Source organism: Rhinopithecus roxellana, chromosome 10, assembly GCF_007565055.1.
Source record: "Rhinopithecus roxellana isolate Shanxi Qingling chromosome 10, ASM756505v1, whole genome shotgun sequence".
NCBI classification, from domain to species: Eukaryota; Metazoa; Chordata; class Mammalia; order Primates; family Cercopithecidae; genus Rhinopithecus; species Rhinopithecus roxellana.
Genome location: NC_044558.1, coordinates 114,600,748 through 114,618,111, shown reverse-complemented (window position 1 = coordinate 114,618,111; position 17,364 = coordinate 114,600,748). Strand labels below are relative to the sequence as shown.

Genomic DNA, 17,364 nt, shown 5'->3' with positions numbered 1-17,364 from the left:
CTTCTCTAACTACAGTCCTTCCTTAGAAGAATTCACTCAGGCGCATGGCGTTAAAAATCATCTGCGTAATGCCAGCCAACCAAATTACATGTCCATCTCTGACTATTCTCCCAAACTCAAGAGTTGTGTATCTATTTGACAACCTGTTTTCTTGAATGTCTTATAATCATCTCTAACTTACCAAGTTCAAACTGAATTCTTGCGACCCCAAACTTTTTTTTCCCCAAATCTTTCCCATCACACTAAATGGCAGCAACTTCCAACCATTTGCTGAAGCCCAAATTTTAGGATTCACAGTTGGTTTCTTGAGGTGTCTCACTCCCCAGTTCAATCCATAATCAAGTTTCATTGACTCTACCTAAATGTGACCACTTATTTCTACTTTCATTCAAATAACCATTTTGTTCATTTTTTTAATACAGTGATACCTTCTACCTGGCCTTCTTGCTTCCATTCTTGCCCACTGATCATCTATTTTCTATAAGGCATCCAGAGTTATCTTTTAAATTTATAAATTATATCTGTTACTCTCATGATCAAAGTCTTCCAACAGCTTCCCATTGCACATAAGGTAAAACTCAAACTACTTACCATATGTGTTAGGTTGTTCTTGCATTGCTATAAATAAATACCCGAGACTAGGTAATTTATTTAAAAAAGAGGTTTAATTGGCTCATGGTTCTGTATGGAAAGCATAGAAGCATCTGCTTTCCATTGAGAGGGGAAAGGTGCTACACACTTGTAAATGACCAGATCTCATTAGAACTTACTCACTGTTGTGAAGACAGTACCAAGGGGAATGGTGCAAAACTACTCATAAGAAATTCACCCCCATGAGCCAATCACCTTCCACTAGGTCCTATCTCCATCAATGGGAATAACATTTCAATATAGGATTTGAGTGCAGACACACATCCAAACAGTATCTCCATGCCTTCAAGACACTATACAATGTGTCCCTGCTTACCTTTCTGACTTCATGTCTTGTCACTTTCTCCATTTCTATTTTTGAGTAATCTGCTTGTGCTTCCTCAAACAGGCCAAGATTGTTCCCTCTGAATCTCTTATGATTTCCTGTCCATAATTCTTCCGTCCTTCATACAGCTGACTTCTTCATGTGGTTAAGTGTTTGCTTAAATGAAACTTTCTTGGATAGGTTTTCCTTCACCACTCAATCAATACCAGTCCGTTCTTGGACACAAGAGCTGAATAGAGCTGAACATTGTGTACCTGCCTTACTAAAATATAAACTTCGCAAGGACAGAAACCTCCTATCTTAGTACATAGTAAGCACTCACAAGTTGTTGATCGTTTGAATTCCTCATCTCTTTTCTCCCGATCCCTTCTAATTCTAAAATTCCGTAATTTTTGAAATGTACAAATGTTACATTTGCATCTTACAAATGAATCTTAATAATTTGTATGAAAATAGAGACCCACAGAACACCAGAAAAAGCCAATTTAGTTCTTTTAGTGTATCCAATGAAATGAAAACTTATGGTTAATCCTTTTTTCTTAAGTCTCACATGAAGAAGTCTCACATATTTAAACCCAGAGGTCTGTAAATATTTTTTGTTCTCACTGACATAGTTGATCTAGACATGAAAGAAGGGGAGAGATGGGAAAGGGGATCATCGGGAAGGAAAAGAAGACTAAAAATTATTGATTGTCTGCAATGTGAAAGGCCATTTTGTTGGACATGTTTTATATCTTTTTAAAGGTATCCCCAAAATTCTGAAAGGCATGTTTTTATTAACTCTATATTTCTCATGAAGATGATGAGGTTGACTGTTTAATAATTCACCTGAGATCAGATAGGTGGTTGGTGGTGGAATCAAAGATGCCGGTTCTGTTTATTCCAAATATTAAAATACTTTGCACTACGTTATCTTGTACACTCAGAGTTACAATAAATATTCAAATGTCGTTTCCCTCTAGAATGACACAGTTATATTGGACCATGAAGTTTTAGAAGTGGCTCGATCAGTATTTGCTTCCTTTCTTATTTACACATTTTTTAATTCCAACAGCTATTTAATCCAGACTCATGGATTAAATTGTCTTTTCATAGTTGGGGATTACTGAACATTCTAAAAAGTAAGGCATGTAAAACAGGGCACATAGAGAAAAAAGCTAATCTAGTAAGTGAAAAGGAGAAAAAGGAATCATTCCTAGGTATATGCTTAAGTATGGTCTTCAAAGTAGCACTATCTAAATTAGTCCTACAATTAATCTCATAAATGTATTTTACTAAATATCTAATAACTACTTAGGGGAAAGAAGGAAAGGAAGTAAAGACAATTATACCTAAAAAACATTTTTTAAAGTCAACATCCTTTTTTTTCTTGTATTTTTCTTTGTTTATGTGCTCCCCTACCCCCACATCCGCCTCTTCCTTCTCCTCCTCCTCCTTCTTTTTGGTTCAATGGGCAAGTAAGCTTACAGTTTGCAAATCTGTGCCTATATCTTTAAAACCCTTTATTGACTTTCACACTTTTTAGGCAAGATGATAGCTTTCACTGGTATTATACATCATGATTTGCAGGATCTTTTACATATAATAACATATATGTCCCCACAAGACCCTTGGGTTTACAAATTACAGAGAAGTTTGGAATGAGGCTTGTAATATCGGATTATTTAGGGTTAACTCTTATTAGCCGTGTGACCACAAGACTCAGTGCCTTTTTCTTCAATTTCCACAACTGGAAAATAGAAATATAGACATGTAATACCTGTTTCACAAGGTTTTTTTTCTAATGAAGTACAAGCGAACTAACAATTATTATTAATAACTATTATTATCTACCTATTCTAATCAACATTTTAGAATATTCTAAATGAAAGATAGGATTTCTTTTCATATTGTATATCTCAATAAATGAAGCTCGTTCAAACTATTTAACTGTTTTCTCACTTCCTAATAGAAATTAGGGTAAGACTTCTCAGCACAGGAATCAGTCACTCTCTGGGATGTTGTGACATTCTTTCTCAATATGGAGTGGGGGTTGCAGGGAGAGGTTGCCGCGAGGAAATCTGAGCCACTTTCCTTGGTTCTCCAACATGAGATTTCATTGTGTGCCTCACTAATAGGTATTAATTTTGTCATTTCCCGTGTGTTTTATACATCCAACTGGAAGCAGAGTTTTATTCCAAAGCACATTAAGCATAATTTTGACTAATGGATTCTTCAGAAAAATCTAATAATGACAGCAGTATGGATATCATATTATAGGTTAGATTTTTTTTCACATAAATCTATGCAGTATGCATAACTTGTCATGTTATCTTACATATAAGCAAAATAAGAGCTAGAGATTCACTGATTTCATAAGTTCATATAAGGCATTTTAACACCAAACATTAGGGTATCTGATAGAGTGTGGGTTCAGTTACTGGCATTTCTAAGTGTAAGTTTCCTTGTTTACAAACTTAGGGATAACATATATATACTTTGTGAGTGGTCATAAGGATTAAACAGAAAACGTAAGAAGAATCTTTCTAGGCACAAAATAGATGTTAAATCAATGTTACCTGTGCTTTCTAATTCCAGATAAATGAAAGAAACAGTACCTTTCATTTTAATGGAACACTAAATATATATCACTAAAAAATTAAGCTATGATAATGCTTTTTAAAAAAGTAATATGATTAAAAAAATACTGCTTTTTTGGCCCAAGAACCTTTACTTATGATTTTGTCCTTGATGTATATTTCTCAAAATTGGTGTTTATAATGATATCTGCTCTCACAGTTTATAAATTACCACTTTATTAGAATCTAAAATAATCCCCCAAAGGTCATTTTGACTATAATAACCTCAGGTAGCAATAAAATTCACATGAAGTAAATTTCCTCTTTTTGGGGAAAACCAGTTTGTAAAAGATACAGTAAAGCAATTCGTTCTGTGAAAGAAGCAACAACATACTCAGGTTAAAAATGCACTGTGTTTTGAACCAAACATAAAAAGTGTGAAATATCATTCTGAGTTCCCTTGGCAAGATGTGACTGGATGATTCAAAGATAAAAGGTGCAAATGGCTTATAAAAGTGTTCAAAGTCATTACTGAACATCAAAGAAATATTGCTAAAAATCTTTTAATTGAAAATGAATCAGAAACTTCAAAGCTAAATTTTACTTAAAATGCACATGAGTGTGGAATTTTTTAAAAAAGTAATGGGGAAAAGTGAACATTAGTAATGTTAGAGACTGGGTTTTTAAAAATTTCAGTATAAAGGATTTTGGTAAAGGCAAACCTAGATTTAATCCAATCTTGCCAATATTAGGTATGAGATTGTTGTATCCAGGCAGAGAGGGCTATGAGACATCACAAAACAAAGTAAAGAGCATCAGGTCATGATCCTGGCCTTGACCTCTGTAGTCACATGCCTTTGTGTAGTTCTGTGCTATCCTGAGTTCAATTTCCTCATCTAGGTAATGAGAAGAATTATAATACCTGCTCTGCTTCCTTCCTACAGAGTGGATGTCAGAATCAAAGGAATAGATATTAAAGTACATTGTGAACTTTAAAACATTCCACAAATGTTAGGTATGGATTGTACACAGCAATTAAATAGCACCATAGGTTGAAAAGTAATAATACATTTCCAGATTTGATTAAAACAAACAAAAAAATAGTTGTCTCTCTTTGGAAAGCCATGTGTATTATCGATTATTTGTTGTTTTGGTTATTATCTATTGATATATAACAGACCATTCCAAAATTTACTGGATTAATTTATTTTGTCATGATTCTGTTGCTTAGCAGTATGAGCTGAATTCAGTTAGGCAGTTCTGCTGTTTTTAGAGCTATTTATGCAACTACAGTCATCTAGTCACTGAACTGGGACTAGATGGTAAACAGATGATCTTACTCATGTTTCCGATTGTTGGTGTTGACTGTCAGCTGGTTCATCTTAAGGCCTTAGTGGAGAGGGTCCTTTTTGTTCCATGTGGTCTCTCATCCTCTAGGGGCTAGATTATGCCTCATGTGGCAGTTTCAACACAGTTCCAAAAGGGTGAGAATAGAAATTATAAAGTCTCCTGGAACCTAAGCTCAGAAGTCCTCTATCCTTATTCCTACCACACTTTACTGGTCAAATTAAGTCAAAGGTCAGCTGAAAGTTAAGGACTGTTAGACTTCACTTCTTTTTATTTTTAATTTAATTTTAAGTTCTGGGATATGTGTGCAGGATGTGCAGGTTTGTTACATAGGTAAATGTGTGCACAGGTGGCCTGCTGCACCCATCAACCCATAAATCACCTAGGTGTTAAGCCCACATGAATTAACTATTTATCCTGATGCTTTTCCTCCTCCTGCCCCCTGACAGGCCCCAGTGTGTGTTACCCCCCTTCCTGTGTCCATGTGTTCTCATTGTTCAGCTCTCACTTATAAGTGAGAACATGTGGTGTTTGGTTTTCTGTTCTTGTGTCAGTTTGCTGAAGATAATGGCTTCCAGCTCCATCCATGTCTCTGCAAAGGACATGATCTTGTTCCTTTTTATGGCTGCATAGTATTGCATGGTGTATATGTACCACATTTTCTTTATCCAGTCTATCATTGATGGACATTTGGGTTGATTCCATTATACTTCACTTCTTGATGGGGAGAGTGGCAAAGTGACATTGCTAAGGAGCATGCCTACAATTATGGGAAAAAAGGCTGTGGCCATCCTCCTCTACAATTTACCACACCATCAATTTGATGTTTGATTTCCAATTAAACTATTTGTATAGGAAGGAAACTCCTATGAGGAAGCCTCAATTGCAATTCCCAAAGACAAAGTCACATTTTCAACAGAGACATTTCATAAAGAATGGTGAGTCAATAACAAGGAATCCACTGGAATCCTGTGAAGGAGTCCATGTAACAATTACAGGAATGTTAGGAAAAGACAAGATAGAAGACACAGTCAAGGATAGAGAAAGGTATTTCAGGATTACATATCAAAAACCAGAAGAAAAGTTTAGAAATCGCAATAAAGGGCATCACTGAAAAGAATTTTGGAGGATCAGAGAATATACATATTAGCTGGCTAAACCAGTACCAAGTAGGATTGAATAGGACAGAAATCAGGATATATGTAACATAATCTCTAGAGATATTATGAACAGGTGTTGGATTTGAGCAGGTGTTGGACCATTTCAAATGGTCCAGTATTCTAAGTTGTGTGAGGACATATAGGGTCATACAGCCTGAGTTAATTGGGATATGACAAATTGAAAAACACTGGCCAAAAGAAAAAACTAGATTCAGAGATTTGAAAAACTACACAGGAATGGAAGAGAATTCTACAAGAAGCATTTCCTAGGGTGATCTGAATAATTCTCCCAGTTGGTATATTTTTAGCCCAATAATATTTTATGTACCAATTATTTATCAACATGCATTCAAAAATATTTATTTAGTACTTATAATGTTTTAAAAGCCATATTTGGCCGGGTGCGGTGTCTCACGCCTGTAATCCCAGCACTTTGGGAGGCTGAGGCGGGTGGATCACAAGTTCAGGAAATCGAGACCATCCTGGCGAACACGGTGAAACCCCGTTTCTACTAACAATACAAAAAATTAGCTGGGTGTGGTGGCAGGTGCCTGTAGTCCCAGCTACTTGAGAGGCTGAGGCAGGAGAATGGTGTGAACCCGGGAGGTGGAGGTTGCAGTGAGCTGAGATCGCGCCACTGCACTCCAGCCTGAGCGACAGAGCCAGACTTTGTCTCAAAAAAAAAAAAAAAAAAAAAAAGAATAAAAGCCATACTTGTTACAGGGGATACAAGGTCAAACAAGGTATATTCTTTACCCTTCAAGGGTCTACAGACATTGTCAACGCAAGTGATAAGTTACAATAACACAAAGTCTAGGAGTCATTGCAAAGTGTCATTGATAAAATTATAATTAGGGTTAAATAATTGTTACAAAGTATGAAATTCTTACTTCATGGTACACATTGTACTAGGCCCTCTATATATTATCGTTAGTCTTCAAAAAAATAGCATAGAATATTTATTCTGTTGTACACACACACACACACACACACACACACACACACACACACACACACATCAGGTTATTTAGGCTCATAAGATATAAATGTCATTTGGTTTCCAAACCATATGTCTTTATTCCAGGGTGCATAGCCTTTTGACGAGACCATTTGAATCTCACCACTTTTACAAAGCCATTTTGATACCAAAGTATTTTGCACTCAATTATTTTTATAAGGGCACACTTGGATTCACCTTTTAAAAGTTAAACTTTTAGATTTTTCTTATGTAATAAAAAACTAAATGAACATTCTTACCTCATTCTTGAGCCTCATTCCCTCATCTATCCCATCTCTACTATAGAGATGGGATAGGCTGTGGTTAGATAGCCTTTTGTAGATAAATCCGGAATTGTGTTTCCCATCCTTGCTACTAATCTCAGAAATACCATCAATTAATCCCAGGTAAGGGGCTGCTTATTCTCTGAAAACTTGCATGTGTCTTATATTGTCTGCATCTCAAATTCTGTGATTTCTTCGACAAGGAAATAATGGTCATATTCATTTACTTTTAATCACTAAGTAGATTTAATGATGTTTCTCATTTGAAAACTGAAAGCAGTGTTTCTCAAGAGGAGGATGGATTTTTTAACATTTCTGAAGGGATAGCATATGTAATTTGCAAGTTTATTTAATATTACACTTTTAAATTTGAAAAGGGAATATTATAATTATTGTTTTTATAATTGTGGGCAATAGAAACTAGAGCACCACACAATCTCTCGCACTGATAGTGGATAAGAAGGTGCTATTGATTCTGAGGAGGCAGGGATTGGGAGAGTAGGATATATTTCCCAAATCAAAGTTTCAGTACAGTGAAAAGAACGAAGATTTTACACACACACACACACACACACACACACACACACTACATTCTGAAGAAAAACTTGGGAAACAGTCATCTTGCAGAAAGAATGGACATACCTGCTTATCTGCTTTTTGGACGCTTTCTGGTCTGCTGATTGTATTAGAATGAGGATTAGATATTAGGGGTGGGTAGACAATTAGGGTACATTTGAGTCATCATATGGATCTTCATTCTCTTCATTCCTAAACTTTGCAGGAACTCATTCAAAAATCTAACACTGAGTGACATTGTTTGGTTCTGTGTCCCTACCCAAATCTCATGTTAAACTGTAATCCCAACATGCCAGGGGAGGCATCCAGTGAGAGGTGATTCGATCATGGGGGCAGATTTCCCCATGCTGTTCTTGTGATAGTGAGTGAGTTCTTATGAGATCTGATGGTGCAAGAGCGTGGCACTTCCCCACTTGCTCTGTCTCTCCTGCTTCCACGTAAGATGTTCCGTGCTTCCCCTTTGCCTTCTGCCATGATTGTAAGTTTCCTGAGGCCTCCCCAACCATGTGGAACTGTTAGTCAATTAAATGTCTCTTCTTTTATTTTTTCTTTTTTTTTCCCCCCTGAGATAGGGTCTGACTCTGTCACCTAGGCTGGAGTGCAGTAGTACAGTCTCAGCTCACTACAACGTCTGCCTCCCAGGTTCAAGTAATTCTCCCACCTCAGCCTCCCAAGTAGCTAGGACTACAGGAACGCCACCTGGTTAATTTTTGTATTTTCAGTAGAGACAGAGTTTTGTCATAATGGTCAGGCTGGTATCGAACTCTTGACTTGAAGTAATCCATCCGCTTCAGCTTCCCAAAGTGCTGGAATTACAGTTGTAAGCCACCATACCCAGCCTAAACCTCTTTTCTTTATAAATTTCCCAGTCTCAGGTAGTTCTTTATAGCAGTGTGACAATGGACTAATAGACCAAGAATATAGAAAGCTGCCTTTGACTTACAGTGAAAGGCCCATTTGGTGAGTAAGAAACCTTCAACTAACTTTTCATAAGTGCAAATTTATATGTTCTTAGTTTATTATAAGCTGGATAAAAAAAGTTTAGATTTTAGTTCTCATTTGTAAGGTTATGCTTGAAAACATTTTAATACAGACTGTATTTCTGAGATTTTCCAACCCACAAATGGTTAACATGAGAAAAAGTTTCTTCACCCTTGGTGGGTTGTGAAACAAGCAATTTTCTTGCTAAGAGGCTCTCCACAATCGGTTTTGAATTGCCAACAGTTATGCTGGCCTCCAGTTCAAAGGTTTTATGTAAGCAGGGAGATTGGTGACAATCTGAAAAAAATCAAATATTATGGAGCAAATATTTTGTCTTGCCAAAATATAGCAACCATTTATTAACTATCTACTTCTTTGCTTTTTATTGAAGAAAATATGTATAAGATGAGACTTCTGAATTTAAAAAGCTCATGGTTATTATAATATAGTATGCATTTAAGATAATATGTGTGAAACATATAACAAAATACTCATTAAAGGTCCTGTAACTATTACTATTAATATAATACTTGTCACTGAAACAATATGCACATAAAAATTGCTATGGTATTATTTTTAAAAAGCTTTTTCTCCTGTAAGGATATCTTCTTATTAAGGGAAATGAGGAATTATTTTCTCCACACTTGACAGTAATTTTTTTCACTTATGTAATATGATGTAACCAAATATTATAATCTCCAAGGGACTGGCTGAGTTGTACTGTTGTACTGTAATATGTGATAATAAATGTGTTTAAAAGAAAGGAATCAGAGTCTGATAATTTATTTTGCACATTGATCATCATCTGTTATGTATTTCCCTGGAGCTAAAATGGATGGAGGGAGGGGAAAATTTGGCCACTGGAGACAACAAAAGATCATAAGAATTCAGCAAACTTTGAAAACCACTTATTCAAGAAGAAAATACAACCTTGTAAAGGTAACAATAGTCTCTTTAATTTAAAATAGTATGAAATGAAAATATTATAAAGAGACAGTAATGTATCAAAATCTCTACCATATAATAGCTGTAACAGATGCTTTCAGTAGATACTGCCTTCTCCGCTTATGTCCACCTCCTTCCAGTTTCCATTTACCTGGTTGTGTAGGTACTAGCTGCTAAAGGCACACACCTGTATCCTCTGTTGGACTGCCATGGTTTTACACCTTGGTTTTCAGGAGATGCACAGGAGGCAGGTAGCCTCAGATTCATGATACAGAGGTGTGATAGCTTAGCCCTTGCGTCAGTTCGTTCTGACACTGCTATGAAGAAATCCCAGAGACTGGGTAATTTATAAAGGAAAGAGGTTTAGTTGACTTACAGTTCTGCATGGCTGGGGAGGTCTCAGGAAACTTGCAATCATGGTGGAAGGTGAAGGAGAAACAAGCACCTTCTTCGCAGGGCGGCAGAATGAAGTGAGTGCAAGCAGGGGAAATGCCAGATGCTTATAAAACCATCAGATCTCATGAGAACTCACTCATTATCATGAGAACGGCATGAGGAAACTGCCCACATCGTCCAATTACCTTTACCTGGTCCCACCCTTGACAGGTGGGAATTATGGGGATTACAATTCAAAGTGAGATTTGGGTGGGGACACGGAGCCAAACGATATTAGCCCTCTTGCCTTTAGGCAGGGCAGCCTCTGTGACACAATCTAGCTCAAGAACTCCATATAAAATCAGGAGACCAGACTTCTAAAAGCTCATTTTTTTGCCTTAGCTATTCCCCTACCTTATCTTGCTGTTTTCAAACCTTATAGTTTTCCCTTAAGAGCAATTCCTCAAAAGATTGTCCCTCAAAAAATACTTGTATAAGAATCCCTATTTCATACTCAGCTTGTAAAGCATTTGGCTAAAGACATTTACCAATATCACATACTTATTCTACTGTGCAGACAACAATTTGTTATTTTTAGTGATAAGGCTGTGTTTTCTAGAACTGTTAATCTACCTTGACATTGCTAAATAGACATCCATATTCATTTGTCACCACTTATTGGTTGTTTTATTCCTTATATTTATTAACTTGTCTAATAGATATTTTCATCAATAGAGATTCTACAATTTGGAGCAAACGTATTTGCATAAGAGGAAAAGCTAAAGGCTGAAGTTGTCAATTTTTGTCTAGCAAAGAATTTGAGTACAGTGGAGAGAGTATGGGATTTGGAGCCAGAAAGACTTAGGTGTTAATCCTGGCTGTTCAATCACTTATTAGCCATGTGAGCTTGGTCTAATCACATAGATTTTCTGAGCCTCCATTTAATTTCATGGAATCACGATGTCAATGCCATTTCATTGTTGTGATGAGTAACGTCATGATAATTTAGATTAAATACTTGGACTAGATAATGTAGATTAAATACTTGGACTAGTGCCTGGCACACAGCAGTTGCTCAGTGAATGTTATTTTTGGCAATGGAAAATGATTTAAATACAGATGTGAACAAATCAGTTAATTAAGCCTGAGTTTATCACTCGCTCTGTTTCCAACTTTCCTAACTGATGATGGGTGCCTCCTTTAGTAGCATTCAAACAGTGCCTATTTAGCCTGAGCTCCAATGTACACATGAATATCCTAAGTGGAGCCAGGCACTCCAACTGATGAAATGGAAAAGAAAATAGTGGTACAGAAGCCCCCAAAATGTAGAAGTTCTAGACCAAAAGAAGTTTTAAACCAGTGATGTATGGGGAAATCTGTCATTCAAATAAGTTTTAACCTACAAAGTAATGACAAAGAAAAATAAGACATCTTAGCTAACACTAAACACTGTAGGAGTCTACCTAAAGTCTAGATGTGGCTTCTTTTGAAAAAGCACAAGTCTTTATTCCTATGTAACAATGCTGGGCAAGAACCAAGTAAAGCCTTTTGTTTCTTTGGGTAGAACATATGCCCTCTAGTTTTTCATTTAGGATAACGATATGATTTATCACAAAATTAGGGTACATTGAAAATGATAGGCGTAGTGTCGATAATTATGCCAGAACAACGGGCATACATCAGATCTGGCTCTAGGCAAATTGAGACAAAAGCCACCATAGCCAGAGTCCCATCCACTCCCTAGTGCTTCTCAGAGTCAGTCACTGTACTGTATAATATGTCGTGCACCTGTAGGTACTGTGGAACTGTCTTTAAGAGCATCTGGGTTTTTTAGTGAGTCTGGAAATCAGTCAATTAATTTCTTGCATTCTGCATTTTCATAAGTGAATTTCTACTAAGTAAAAAGTACTTCTAATGAAGTCTGACTAGTATATCCAGGAAGATATACAGTGTTCAAATAGTTATGTTTTTCTCTACAGCTTTCTTTGAGTTCAAAATACTTATATATTTAGAAGATTTTTTAGAGACTTGGACATAAGGAAAGCAGTGACAAAAAATAACTCAGTTTCAAAATTACTGGGATGTCAATAAATTTCTACAAGTCAACGAGGGTTGTGAATTTTGTTTGGAGAAAACATTTGCTGTGCATAGTGAAGCATATTTTCCAAGGAGCAATTGATGATTGGTGACCAGAGAAAAATGACACATATGTAAGATAGAGTTGGAGGCATGAAAACGACCAGCTTAGGAGAGAAACAATGCAAGCCTATTTAAAATGGACAGCAGGCTTTGCAATCTGTTGCATTGGAGTTTTGGGGACTTACCACAGACAGTGTTTGTTATTGCAGAACGTTTTGTTTCCCAGGAGGAAGGAAGATTAACCAAAAGAAATACAACATTAAAAAAAATACACAGATGATACAGCAGAATAAAGCCCTAGACTATAAACCACAAATGGCTCAATATATTTGTTTGGTAATTATTGGAGAGGTCCACCATCGAATGCTTCCATCCTAAGGATGTTTATTGAAAGAGAAGATTGAGTAAGCTTGCACTGAATTTTTGGCAAAGTTCCCACTAACACTCCCCACAATCCTGACCCTCTTGTGGCTTCTTGGTCTTCTGGGAATATTTTTTGGCATATTTTACCTCTTCCTAAAATCTGGCTTGCCTGTGGAATGTGTGTCAAGAAGCAGGCCTTATTTACTCATTGAGAAACTGGCCACTAGTGAGGAGTTGAGTATACCTGATGAGAAGAAAGGAGGAAGGGCCACATGCCCACCCACCCATCACACAGATGGCAATGTGCCATTTTGTTTTTTAACATCACAATAGAAACCACATGGAAGGCAGATAGGCTAATTGATCCTTTACCTAAAAGTCTTCTTTGCATCCCCCAAATTCCTTCATATTCAGAGATGCTTGAAATTCTTATCTCTCCCTTGAGATGACAGTCCCTAGGATTATTTTAAAACATTTCTGTTCTTTATTTCAACCACAATAGAGATGGTTAACTTGGGGTGTGAATAATGTTTTCTATGACATTTAACCTAGTTTCATAACTCAGTAATTACTTCCATTCGTATTTAGTCTTCCTGAAAGAGCAATTCTATGAAAGAAGGATTAAAGTATAAAACATTTAAAATAGGCCTATTTCATGCAAATGATAATGTTTGATGCCGGGAGTTAGTAGATATTTTTCCTTCAGATCCACATTTTGTTGTTTCAAATACCATTATAATGAAACCTAGAGGAATTCATCAGTTGACACTCCTATATGTGTTTAGTGGCCACTCTCATGCTGTACTTCATATTGCTCCCCACAAATAGAACAATAATAGCAATAATAACAAAAACAAATATACTGGAAGAAAAACATAATGATGTTGAAAATTCTAACTTATGAAATTAATAATTTTACACTGACTAGCTTATTATTGGCCCCTATCATATCATGTTATTGTGCAGTCATTATGATAATAGTTGATATTTATTGTGGGCTTACTTTGTAGCTGATGGCTAAGTAAGCATTTTACACATATTTGTACATTTAATTTATATAGCAACCTTTGAAGTTAGTACTCATAATATCTATTTTACAGATTTTAAATTGTGGTTTACAGAAGTAAGCAATTTATTTCAGGTCATGTAGCTTACCATTGACCGAGCAAAGACTGCAAATCTTACAAGTGCCTGACATTTAAGTCCAGGTTTTTCAATCAGTGCTATATTTCTTTTACCTTTCTTAGCCTCTTGGAAAGGACACATTCTTTTAAGTGCTTTTCCACTCTAATTTTAACTTCAACTAAATTCAACTAACATTTATTGAGCCCTTTCAGTGTTCCAGACATATAACCAAGATATGTGTCTTCACAGCAGTATTTTTGCCTCTCTATCTTCAGTTCCCTCAAGGTAAATAAAGATAACAATACCCACTGTCAGGCTTCTGAGTCCAAGCCAAGCCATCGCATCCCCTGTGACTTGCACGTCTGCCCAGATGGCCTGAAGTAACTGAAGAATCACAAAAGAAGTGAAAATGCCCTGCCCCTGCCTTAACTGACGACGTTCCACCACAAAAGAAGTGAAAATGGCCAGTCCTTGCCTTAAGTGATGACATTACCTTGGGAAAGTCCTTTTCCTGGTTCATCCTGGCTCAAAAAGCTACCCCACTGAGCACCTTGTGACTCCCACTCCTGCCCGCCAGAGAACAGCCCCCCTTTGACTGTAATTTTCCTTTACCTACCCAAATCCTATAAAATGGCACCACCCATATCTCCCTTTGCTGACTCTCTTTTTGGACTCAGCCCGCCTGCACCTAGGTAATTAAAAAGCTTTATTGCCCACACAAAGCCTGTTTGTTGGTCTCTTCACACGGACGCGCATGACACCTACCTCATAGGATTGTTGAGTATGTTATCAAAAAGATAGCTATTTTCAGCATCATCATTATCATTATTAAAAAATAATTAATTTCCTGGTATAAGGTGGGTGATTAATAAATGTTGAGTGAATCAATGAAAGAGTGAATGAAGTTGTCGATTAGATGGGGTCTTGTCTACAAGACATTAACAGTCTGGTGGTAGGAGCAACAGTCTGGCAGTAGAAACACTCAGATTCCTGTGCCTCAAAGGCATACGTTTTATAATAATAAAACATCTAGGTTCTATTGGTACAGAAATGAGCAACTAATTAAACTTGGGAAGGAATTATAAGGCAGAATATTCAGGAAGGTTTCACAGAAGCAGGAAAAGAAGAAAAGAAAAAAGGAGAGAAAGAAGGAAATATCAGGGTGGTTCAAGGATCAGAGTCTGAGACAAGAGATAGGGCAACCAAATAGGAGATTATTGTTCTCCTTAGGACAAAAGATGGTAAAACTTGAGCTTGGCAGTGACAGTAAATGAAAAGAAAATGATGGAGTCCGGAAATATTGGAAAGGTTGCCAAGGCTTAATGACTGATTCAAGGCTGGAGGTGGGGGAGAAAGAGACAGAACTAGGTTTCTGGCTTGTTCAACTGATTGGATAATGATGATGTAGTTGAGATGGGAAACATCTGCTCCACAGTGTAATTCCAGGCAAGCTATTACTATCTGAATCCTTATTTTCCATGTCTTTGAATTTAAGATACTAATAGTCCTCGTCACATATTGTTGTGAGAATAATAAAGTGATATTACATGTGAACAACTTAGCACCATGTCTGGCACTTAGTAAATGCTCAATTCATAGCTCTCTTACCTTGTGTGGGATTGGCAGAAGGTGTAGAAGCAAATATGCTTAGCCCTGAAATAACTGAGATTGAGTTACTTATAAGCCATCTAAGTCAGTATGTAGAATTCCCGAAAGAACTCTGGTAATTTGTCAATTTAAGAATAAGAAGACTCACCCTTTTGGTTTGAAATGTGCTATGTTTAGTGATGCTTTAAACTTAATTAAAAGAAATCATAAAATCACCATGACCCTTTTTGAGGTATAGTAACAAAATCTGTCAGTCAAGAATGACTGGGGAGGAGTCTCTGTTGCTTCCAGTAGAGGACCAACTTAGGACTTCCATAGACATTCATAACTCTCTGTCTTTGAAAGCACACAGTGACTGCTTGCTTCCTTGAATACAATGGTCACCACCCAAACACAGAATACTGCCTTTCTTCCTCCAAATTGCACGTAAGAAGTCACAATCACTATTGACTTGCTTCATAGGGGGAAAAAAGAGTTAAATCTACTTATTATTCCAGCTTTAATTTGCTATTTTAGACATGCTCAACATACTATTTTGTATTTGAGCACTGCTATTTAATCTGTAGCCATTTCCCCTTTTTTCTATGTATATTTTCAAATATTTCATATTAGCTTCTTAGTTTATTGTTAGCACTAAAATTTCTTACAGTGCTGGTTTTTAAAATAGCCTATGGTCTTTGGCTCTTTATTGATAAAAGGACATTAACTCTATCCTATTCCCTAATGGGATTTGTCTTCTACTCATCAGAAACTAGGATTTTGTGGAATTTTTAAAAATGTATTTTAAGAGTAAGGGAATAGAAAAGATGAATTTCTTTTTCATGTTAAGTCCAACCAACCACTTAGCACTCAGTCTCATATGAAAAGAAAATCTGTGCTATCCAATGGCTAACCATCTGCAAAATTAGTGAAATATCTAGCTCTTGGATTTTTGTTATTGTTTCCATGTGTCCAAGGGATGAACCTGGCATGGGAACAGACAAAAACTAAGCTGGGGCCTGGTGCAGTGGCTCATGCTTACAATCCAGCACATTGGGAGGCTGATGGGAGAATCGCTTGAGCCAAGGAGTTGAAGACCAGCCTGGGCAACATAGGGAGAACCTTGTCTCTACAAAAAAATATAAAATAATTAGCACGACATGGTAGCACATACTTGTAGTGTCAGCTACTTGGGAGGTTGAGGTGGGAGGATGACTTGCACCTGGGAGTTTGAGGCTGCAATGAGCTATGATGATCACACTAAGGCACTGTAGCCTGGGTGACAAGAGTGAGACCCTGTCTAAAAAAAAAAAAAAAAAAAAAAAAAGGTAAGAAAAGCCAAACTGGGATAAACAAGAGGTTACCTTATGTCTGTGTGATTTGAGATAAGTGCCACCAACCAGATGCCACTTTACCCAGGTCAGAGACAGGATTTTTGTCATTTTTTAAAAAACAGATATTCTAACTTGTATATTAACTTTAATTTCTAAGATATCATGTAGGCATGTAAATGTATTCTTTTTTTTTTATCATTATGCAGACTAACTCAAACCATAAAATGTATAATGCAGTTTCTTCATGAGACAATGTGAAGAACATTTTTTGTTTGTTTGTTTGTTTTTAGATAAAATCATGGACCTTCTGTGGAAAGTAAAGAAGAAATATTTCTTTTTCTTTTTTCTTTTTGAGACGGAGTCTCGCTCTGTAGCCCAGGCTGGAGTGTAGGGGCGGGATCTCCGTTCACTGCAAGCTCCGCCGGCTCCCGGGTTCACGCTATTCTCCTGCCTCAACCTCCCTAGAAGCTGGGACTACAGGTGCCTGCCACCACGCCCGGCTAGTTGTTTTTGTATTTTTAGCAGAGGTGGGGTTTCACCGTGTTCGCTAAGATGGTTTCGATCTCCTGACCTCGTGATCCGCCGATTACAGGAAGAAGAAATATGTCTATGTTAGC

The 17,364-nt window shown here is 36.8% G+C and overlaps 1 non-coding gene across 1 annotated transcript; it reads right to left on the bottom strand.

The window, feature by feature from the left end:
- Window positions 1-16,705: 16,705 nt before the first annotated feature.
- On the bottom strand, window positions 16,706-16,842 carry LOC115900196. Its single transcript, XR_004059866.1, has one exon. It is a non-coding gene; the product is annotated as a small nucleolar RNA SNORA48 (small nucleolar RNA).
- Between the last annotated feature and the right edge of the window lie 522 nt (window positions 16,843-17,364).